General features: G+C 47.7%; 1 protein-coding gene across 6 annotated transcripts in view; it reads left to right on the top strand.

The window, feature by feature from the left end:
• The first annotated feature begins 2,034 nt into the window (after window positions 1-2,034).
• Window positions 2,035-8,196, top strand: part of GPR19 (G protein-coupled receptor 19) — a 34,814-nt gene continuing 28,652 nt past the window's right edge. For 3 of the 6 annotated variants that reach the window (XR_011246654.1, XR_009521153.2, XM_060024316.1), the window contains exons 1-2: window positions 2,619-2,857; window positions 3,353-3,567. The gene's annotated coding sequence lies outside the window, so the exon portion shown is untranslated. Of the gene's footprint in view, window positions 2,096-2,618; window positions 2,858-3,255; window positions 3,568-8,196 lie in introns of those variants that run through there. The other 3 variants (XM_060024319.1, XM_060024318.1, XM_060024320.1) reach the window with 3 other exon arrangements.

Here is an 8,196-nt window from a genome sequence, read left to right as displayed (position 1 = left end):
TCCCATATGCCCCCACCCCCTTGCTAATGATTCCCTTCCAACTGACTGGAACATTCTTTCTTCAGGTGTGACAAGAGTGCTGGAATTACTCCCAACACTTGCAAGAGAGCAGAGCTACAAGCAGGAGCACAGTTTTCTTGAAGTCCCTTGTTTATCATTAAGGATTCATGCACAAACACTGCAATTTGGCTATCACATGTTTAATACTTCAAAAAATGTTTAAAATTATCTATCTTGAAGAAAGTTCTATCACTCAGTTAATAAGTAAGACTATATTGTGTTGATTCAACCAATTTTGGGTAATTGGGAATGCATACAAGATTCACTGATCAGCAATTTCTTATCTTGGGGTCACAATAATTCAAGAACCCAGGTTTACATAAATATGTGGACGCATATGGCAGCAGTTTTTTTCACTGCTTTACAATGTCAGGGTAATTACTGATTGTGGAAATTCTGGAAGTCTATCTCCTGAGTCGTATGACAGACTGAATGGATAACCAATTCAGTAGTGAGTTTCTTTTACTCATCAAAGGATTTTTTTTTTCAGTGAACAAAGACGAAGTTTTATTTGACCACTTACCAGTCTTACACTAACATTTTCATCACATGTAAATGAACCAGTAGTCTCAAAGGATTCATAGTTCTATATCAACTCTTCATCCAATTCCCATTCTCTATTTCCATTAGAACCATCTCATCATGTGCAATAAAAGCATTCAGTTTCTTTTACAGTTGTTGATTGCCTTGACAAAGTAAGCAGTGTTTATGAGTCAGTCTTAATCACCTTAATAGGCGAACAAAGAATCAATTCAGCTTATCTACGTTTCTTTTCCTTCAGGAAGAAAATGTCAATTCAGTCCTGGCTTAGAAAACTGGCTATCACCTTACTTCAACCAAATGAGTGTACCTCTAGATAACGGAGCAGGATTTTAAAGTTCCTTGTGACTTTGGTACAAATTGTTGCCTTAAAGGGTAAGTATCCAAATTGCTACATTTACTAAATTTTACTGTCATATCGAACATAATAAGAAAAACCCAGAGGCTGATTTTTTAAGGTGAAGGCTCTGTGAACCATGCTGGAGGTGTCCAGAGCCTTCAAAATCTGGCCCCATCTGCACACATGTCCATACTTTTCCTCTACTTAATTTCATGCTACCTAAAAATTTCACCTTCCTTTTGTAGAAAGTTTCTTCTATTACAAATTAAAGTCTTCAAATCCATCATTTAAAACCTAACAGAGTCCAACAAAATTTCCAAATTGTTAACATCTATGCTATTATCCAACTCTAAGATAAACATCTAGGTTTAGCTGAATCTACCAGTTACTTAAGGCTGTTTTGAGCACATTAAAACGCATCACTGGAAATTCTTCCATAAGGATAGTTTTAAAAAATCAGCTTGCCTGCGTTTTCTTTGTTTTCAAACAGATCCAGTCATATCTATAACACAAAGTTTCACCAGATCTTCTCACTTTGTAAGTATCATAGCCTTCTAAGCCACCTGAAACTGATTCTGAAGGGAACTTAAAACCATTTTCGAAAATTTGCTTGTTGGTTTGTGCTTTTTCTGGCTATTGCTTCTAGAGTCATCTCTGTTTTTAGTTTCAAAATTTGCATGGCTCCCTTTTCGACTCTGCTTCGAGAGTCTTTTTTTTTTTTTTTCCAATAGTCATTCTTAATGATGCAGGCATTGCTCGAAATTTGAGCAAGATGGGCTTAGGGTTAGTGTTATTTGCATCTTTTCCATTACAGGAGTCCATATTTTTAACAGGTACCTAAATACGACCTTCGCTTTTGGGTTTAGTACTGTTGCTGCTTACCACTTCTTAGTTATGGTTAGAGTGGTGCTATCACCTTCATTACGTTCATAATGAAGCTCTTCCACGACAGATCTGAAAAGGCAACGATTTCTAAGTGATCGAGATTGGTTTTCATTACGGCTCGTATTTTCACTGGTTTCAGGTTTACACTTAACCTGTCCTGTTAGTAACCTCCCACCCGTGCTCCCGCCTGAAAACGCGACTTTCATCATGAACTACACACCAAGACCTTAGACTCCGGACTCTGAAGTGGGTACCCAGCGGCCGCCCGAGGTAGTAAACAAAGCCCCGCGCAGGCGCAGTAGCAGCAGAAGGGGGAAACTTGGTGTGTTGTCAGCCAATGGGATTTTTCCTACAGTGAAAAGTGGAAAAACAACAACAAAAATCTCCACACCGCATTCTAAGGTGATAAACTGGTTGGCTTTTTTCCATTTTTTACAGACTTCTGGCTTTTGTTTCTGAACAACTTGTGCGGCCTTCGGGGCCTCGTAGAGAAAAGCCCTTCCTCGGCCCCGGAGACCTGCCGCTGGCGTGTCGCCTACTTCTAGCCTCGTTTGTTCTCGCCGCGGAGTCTTGATTTTTTTTATTTGACGACAGCATTAATCCATCGGGGCTGGAGGAGGGGGGGTAAATAGGCCTCAAAGCACCCCAAAAAACATTACTACTCCCCGGGCTGGCCCAAACATCGCGAGATCTGCCTGCGCGAACAGCGGACGCCCCCTCACCCTCTGGGCGTTTGCTCATGCGCTTGACTGATCATTTTTAGCGCGAAAACATTTAGAAACGTTTTGGCTGGTAATAGTCAACCAAATTTGACCCTCGAGAAAGGTCGGAGGTTAATTCACGTGGACGCGATGGATTGGAGCACACAACACTACATTCTTCGAGATTTTGCAGTCACAACTCCACATGCTTATACGGTCGTCACTCCTTTCCGTTGCTCTGTTTCGGCCGTGAACTCTGTGAGGAGGTTTCAGCGAATCGAGTAGTAAAGGCGTGGGCGTGGGAGAGCCGTCCAGGCTTTAAACCAGAGTGGTGAGCTTTCTGTGTTTGGAAAGATAACCCTGGGAGCGACATAGAGGAACAAATCTGAGGGGCCAAGAAAGAAAACCTTGTGTTTTCTTTGTATTTTTTTTTTCTGGAGACCAAGAGAAGATGTGAATGTAAATAAGGTAGTGCAGTGGGAGGGAGAAGGTGGGAAAATTGTGCATGAAGGCAGTAGCCATGCAGCACAGTGGAGGGGGGAAGCTAGGAAAACAGAACTCTGGGCAGTAGAGCACGTCTTCCTTCAAATAGTGCGACCCTGTGCGTGTTTGTAAACAGAAAGGCAGAAATGCGCCACATTTAGTTCCTCGTGGGTGAGGTGGAAATAGGGGAGTCCCTAAGTGAGTGGGACAAGGAGGATTCTGAAAGCCAGAGTCGTGAGCAGGGGCTGAGGTTGGGATGAGGAAGGACAGTTAAGGTAACGGGAGTCAAGAATTCTGCAAGTGTTTTGAGGCAACTGACCCATCTGACCTCTTTCTCTCTCAGGGTATGTGGGACACCTGCGCAAGCACTGGAGTTTGCCCTGCAGCGCCTGCAAGGTACCACCCACAGTGTCCTCTCCCAGTGGGTCCCTTGGCCCCTCGAAGCATACCTCAGGCGGAATGTGGATTGCATGGAGTGAAGTGGTGGAATTGAGCTACCAAGACACTGGCGCGCAACAAAAGTACCGACTTGTCGCCGCTAGCCTCCCAGGTCACTAGGTATGACAGCCCCATCTTTTTTTTTTTTTTGCGGTACACGGGCCTCTCACTGTTGTGGCCTCTCCTGTTGCGGAGCACAGGCTCCGGACGCGCAGGCTCAGCGGCCATGGCTCACGGGCCCAGCCGCTCCGCGGCATGTGGGATCTTCCCGGACCGGGGCACGAACCCGTGTCCCCTGCATCGGCAGGCGGACTCTCAACCACTGCGCCACCAGGGAAGCCCCGAGAGCCCCATCTTGATGTTAGCAGCAGTCGTATGCAGCTTAGGCAGTATATTTTGATGCTCTGTGTACTGTCTGTAGTACAAGGCAGAGGAACGGTGGAATACATGGTTTTAGTAGACCAGCAAAGGAATGGCTTGTAGGTAAGCAATATAGCTTCATCTGTAAGAAAAACTCAGTATAGAAAGGCGCAGGGTTTAAGTTAGCAGTGAGGGAGAAGGATCCAGGTATCGGTCAATAGAGTGGAAGTACTTTAATAAAGGCCCAGACCTAGTAGTCTCCTATCAAGAAGTTCTGCCTGGAGCACTTCGCCTCATTTTGGCAGCCTAAAGTATAGCCTAGTAACTGGGCTGTATGTGTGGAGTTCATGGGAAAATGTTCCAGGAAAAAAAAATATATCCATGGATGCAATAGACTAGGGTTTCTGCGCTGGCGCCTGTTTTTGGGGGGAGTGGGATTGTTACCGAAACGCAAATCCTGTGTGCCCGACGCACAGTGAGGCCACACAATACCAAAATGCTGGAGTCTGGAACACAGAACGGTTTATTGCAGGGCCATGCAAGGAGGTGGGTGGCTCACGCCTTAAAAAACCCCAAACTCCCTGAAAGCAATCAGCAAAGCCCTTTTATAGGAAAGGCGAGGGAGGGGCGTGGCTAGTTGGTGCACACTTCTTGGTGTCAGAGCCTTTGTCCTTGAGGTCAGGTCATGGTCAGGTCACGATGTTCCTGTAAATCTCCACCAAAACAAATGTTACTCTCTGTTCTGACAAGAAAAGGGGAAGGTCCCAAGGCACGACTTTCTCGCCCTCCGAGGTCCAGGCCTGGTGGAGAGAAGAGGGGCGGTCAGTCCAGCACCCAGTCTGGCTCCTCCCACCAGTGCCCAGGCTGAAGAGGCAGATCTCAGACGGTGGCTCCCTCCGGGCCAGGTCCCCAGACCCTGCCCAGTTGTCATCGCTGAGGCAGCCAGGCGCCCAGGGCCCAGCTGGCCCTCAGGCTCCTCAGGCCGCGTAAACAGTGGGGGCCAGGTTCCCCGAACTGTGTCCCATGCAGACTGCCGCTGCCATTCGGTCGCAGAGGCGGGGATGGGGGAGAGGGTCACCGCAGCCTCAGGGCCTGGGCCCGGCCCGTGGGCGGTCCTGGCGAGGCTCTGGAGCCCTGCAGGGCACACCCCCAGCCTGTTCCCTGGGCCCCCCAGCTCGTCTGCCAGCCCGAGGCCGGGTGAGCTGGAGGGCCCCGGGGAGAAGGCTGGGATCGGCCTCTTACCTCACTCTCCAAGTGGACGACCACCGCTCCGCCGACCGTGGGCTCAAAAACGCCCCTCAAACGGTGGCTCCTTGACAGTTGCTCGCTTGGGGGCGGGGCCCACGGCAGCGCCGACCAATGGCTGAATGGGGCCGTCTGTGGTGCCGACCAATGGCTGAGCAAGACCTCTCGCTGAGGCTCCAACCCCCGGCGTTAATGATCTCCCGGTAACCGTTGCCTGGTAACGGGGTGCGGGGTGATGGTGGGCAGCAACGGCGGAGGGCTAAGGGCTGCGCCCTGCGGCGCTCCGTTACAGGGTCATCCAGCTGTAAGAGGCGTGACCTCTTCAGGATGGTGTCACAGAAAGGGTTTGACACTTGAGCATACCAGTCACTCTGTGTGCCCTCTCTGGGCCTCGGTTTCCCTATATGTCAAATAAGGACAATAGTGCCTACCTCATAGGATGACTGTAAAGAGGAAATGAGGTACAGTTGAAAAGACTGCATGAGTTACTAGCGTAGAACTTGATATGTAGAATATGATCAACAGTTTCTGCCTTGAGCCTCCCACATTTACGCGTGCCATCTCCTCACCAAAATGTGGATGTTCTGTGTAGCATGGATGCATCCGTATTCAGAGAGCCTTAAGACAGATTCTTCACCTTGCCTCCACAGTAGACTCAGCTGGGGAGCTTTAGAAAGTCCTAATGCCCAGGCTTCACCCTAGACCAATTCAATCAGAATCTCTGGGAGTGGAAACTGGGCATCAGTATTTTTTAAAGCTCTTCATTTTGCTGCTAAAGTTGAGAACCACTGCTTTAAGCAGGAGGAGAAAAGAAGTTAGGCCTGTGGTTTAAGACCACTTGTCTGAATAGCTATATATTTGAAAATTTTCTAGAGGTATAAGGGCTAGAGCTTGAGATGGGCCGATGAGTAGGGCATAGTGAGCTCTATTCAGGAGAGAGGGCACTATGATAAGAAGGTGGTAAGCATCGTGATTTGGGAAAGGTCAGTGATGAGGTCATTAATACAGGCCCCAGGAATACACAGGATTTACTGCAGAGATGGAGGACTTTGGCCTCCTAAGTTGGGCCTTTGATTAGCACAGGTGACACAGTTCTGGCTGGTTAGCTCAGTCGGTTAGAGCGTGGTGCTAATTTAACAGCGGTGACAGACGGTGATGTCTTTATTGCTTTACTGCGTTGTGGATCTTGGGCCATGAGCATGGCGGACTGCAGTAGTGGGGTGCGGGGACCTTTTACAGTTGCTCCACTGGTTGGGGAGGGACATCGAGTCATCGTTGACATGTATGTACGTGGGTGTTCTCCAGCGGAAAGGCCATTGATGAGGAAGCCTCTTCCCAGAGCCTCATAGGGTTGATGTGGCTGCTCTGACTACACAAATGGTCCTGTCAGTACTAACAGGTGAGAAAGGTGAGGATCAAGTCTGTTTTGCAGACTTTCAGTGAGTAGAGAATCAGTTAGAATAGGAGGGACGGCGTGTCTGGGTCAAGGATGTGAGGTTCTAAGAGACAAGGTACTTTCTTTTAGGGCGACTCTGGTTTCTAGAGATACAAGTAATTTAGAAGTTGAAACCGCCATACTACTTCAGTCACTGATGCCAAGACCCAAACGTGGCAGTAATGGCCAGGAGTATCTTCTGCCAAAAGGGGAGGGGGTAATCTGTCTTTCACTGCATCCCTTTTCTTGAGAAGCACATGAGTTTAATCCCTAGCAAGAGCGTTGGTGAAATGGCCAGACATTGTTGCCTAGGTAAGAAGACAGGATTCAGAGACTCTGCAGGGGTCAATAACTAGAGGTTATGGAAGTGGGTGGATGCAGAAGTGAGGAGTGGAATGGGATAGAAGGATAGGAGACTTGGGGTGAGGAGGGAGACCTATTGAAAGTTCGAGGTAGAAAAATCCCAAGTGCTGACAGTTTAGTTAAACGGTTATAAAAGTATGTCAGAACAGGAGTGCTTTCTGAGACCCTGTGACAAGAAATACCAGAGACAGACTGCTCTGTAGGACTCTGCAAGATGTAGGAGGCTGAGAACTGATTAGACTGCTTTTAAACTCTCACCCATATCAGGGGCATAAAGGAGTCACGAGGAAGACTGGGAAAGGCTGCTGCAGAGGATATTTGAGTGGAGTTGTTGGAGTGCTGGTAGACAGGCAAACCAGGGAGAGAGGGACGTGGCTCCACTCTTTGCCTGAACGTCAGCTTTCCCGGGTACAGCGGCTGCAAACTGGTGGGAAGGGGAAAGCCTTAACTGTAAGTCAGGGGGCAAATTTCGACTATGATACTGGACTGGAAATTTTAATTACTAACTTTTCTTACCTAAAAGTGACCATAAAAAGGAATGGGGCAGCTCAGGTTTTCATTCAGGGATGGGAGTACCAGGCACTACAGAGTGTTTTCACTGGGACAGTGGGAAATAAAAATTAAGTTGCTTTAAGTTAGTCCCTGAAATCATGCTTGTTCAGTGTGCTGGAACACTGTTGTTGAGAACCTACTTTGTTTTTGAGATCCTAGAGGTCTAAAGATGAATTAAATGACATTGCTCCCTATAGGAATCTATGAACACAATGCAATATAATGTATACAATAAAAGAAGTAATATATGTGAAAATTAAAGAAGTACTATAGTAAGAAAGAAGGTGTGAGTAACTTATTTTGGAGGGGGTGGGGCTAAGAGGGACCTAGAACCTCAGAGAAGATGAAAGGCAGCAGGGTTTGAGATGGGAATAGGTGTTCCCCAGGTGGACACGGCAGAGGAAACTGCTTCAGGTCTAACCTGTGGGAGCGTGACACAGCATGGTGTCCATGTGGGAAAACCCAGGCAGTGTGAAGGATATGCGTATTCAGGTGGGTGATTCAAACGGAGGTGACATGGAGGCCAAAGGTGTTGTGCCTGTTGGCAGGCTCACCAGTGGAGAGAGGTCATGGAATTTTAAAAGCACATACACACACACACTAAGATGCCAGTCATTTCCTCTGTCAGTCACTTCCTCCCTCTCCTTGTCCTTCCCCTTTATAAAATTTGCCAGATTCGTTAGGGAGCGTTGAGGGGTAGCACAGGAACTCTGCTCCATCCCAGTGCCTACAGCTGGTTGGATCCGCTCTGTATCCGACTTAAGCTGAGTCAAACAGACTCTGCCTCCTAAGAA

Source organism: Delphinus delphis, chromosome 11 (assembly GCF_949987515.2).
Source record: "Delphinus delphis chromosome 11, mDelDel1.2, whole genome shotgun sequence".
NCBI classification, from domain to species: Eukaryota; Metazoa; Chordata; class Mammalia; order Artiodactyla; family Delphinidae; genus Delphinus; species Delphinus delphis.
The sequence above is the reverse complement of the archived record's forward strand: the minus strand, read 5'-3'. Positions and strand labels throughout refer to the sequence as shown.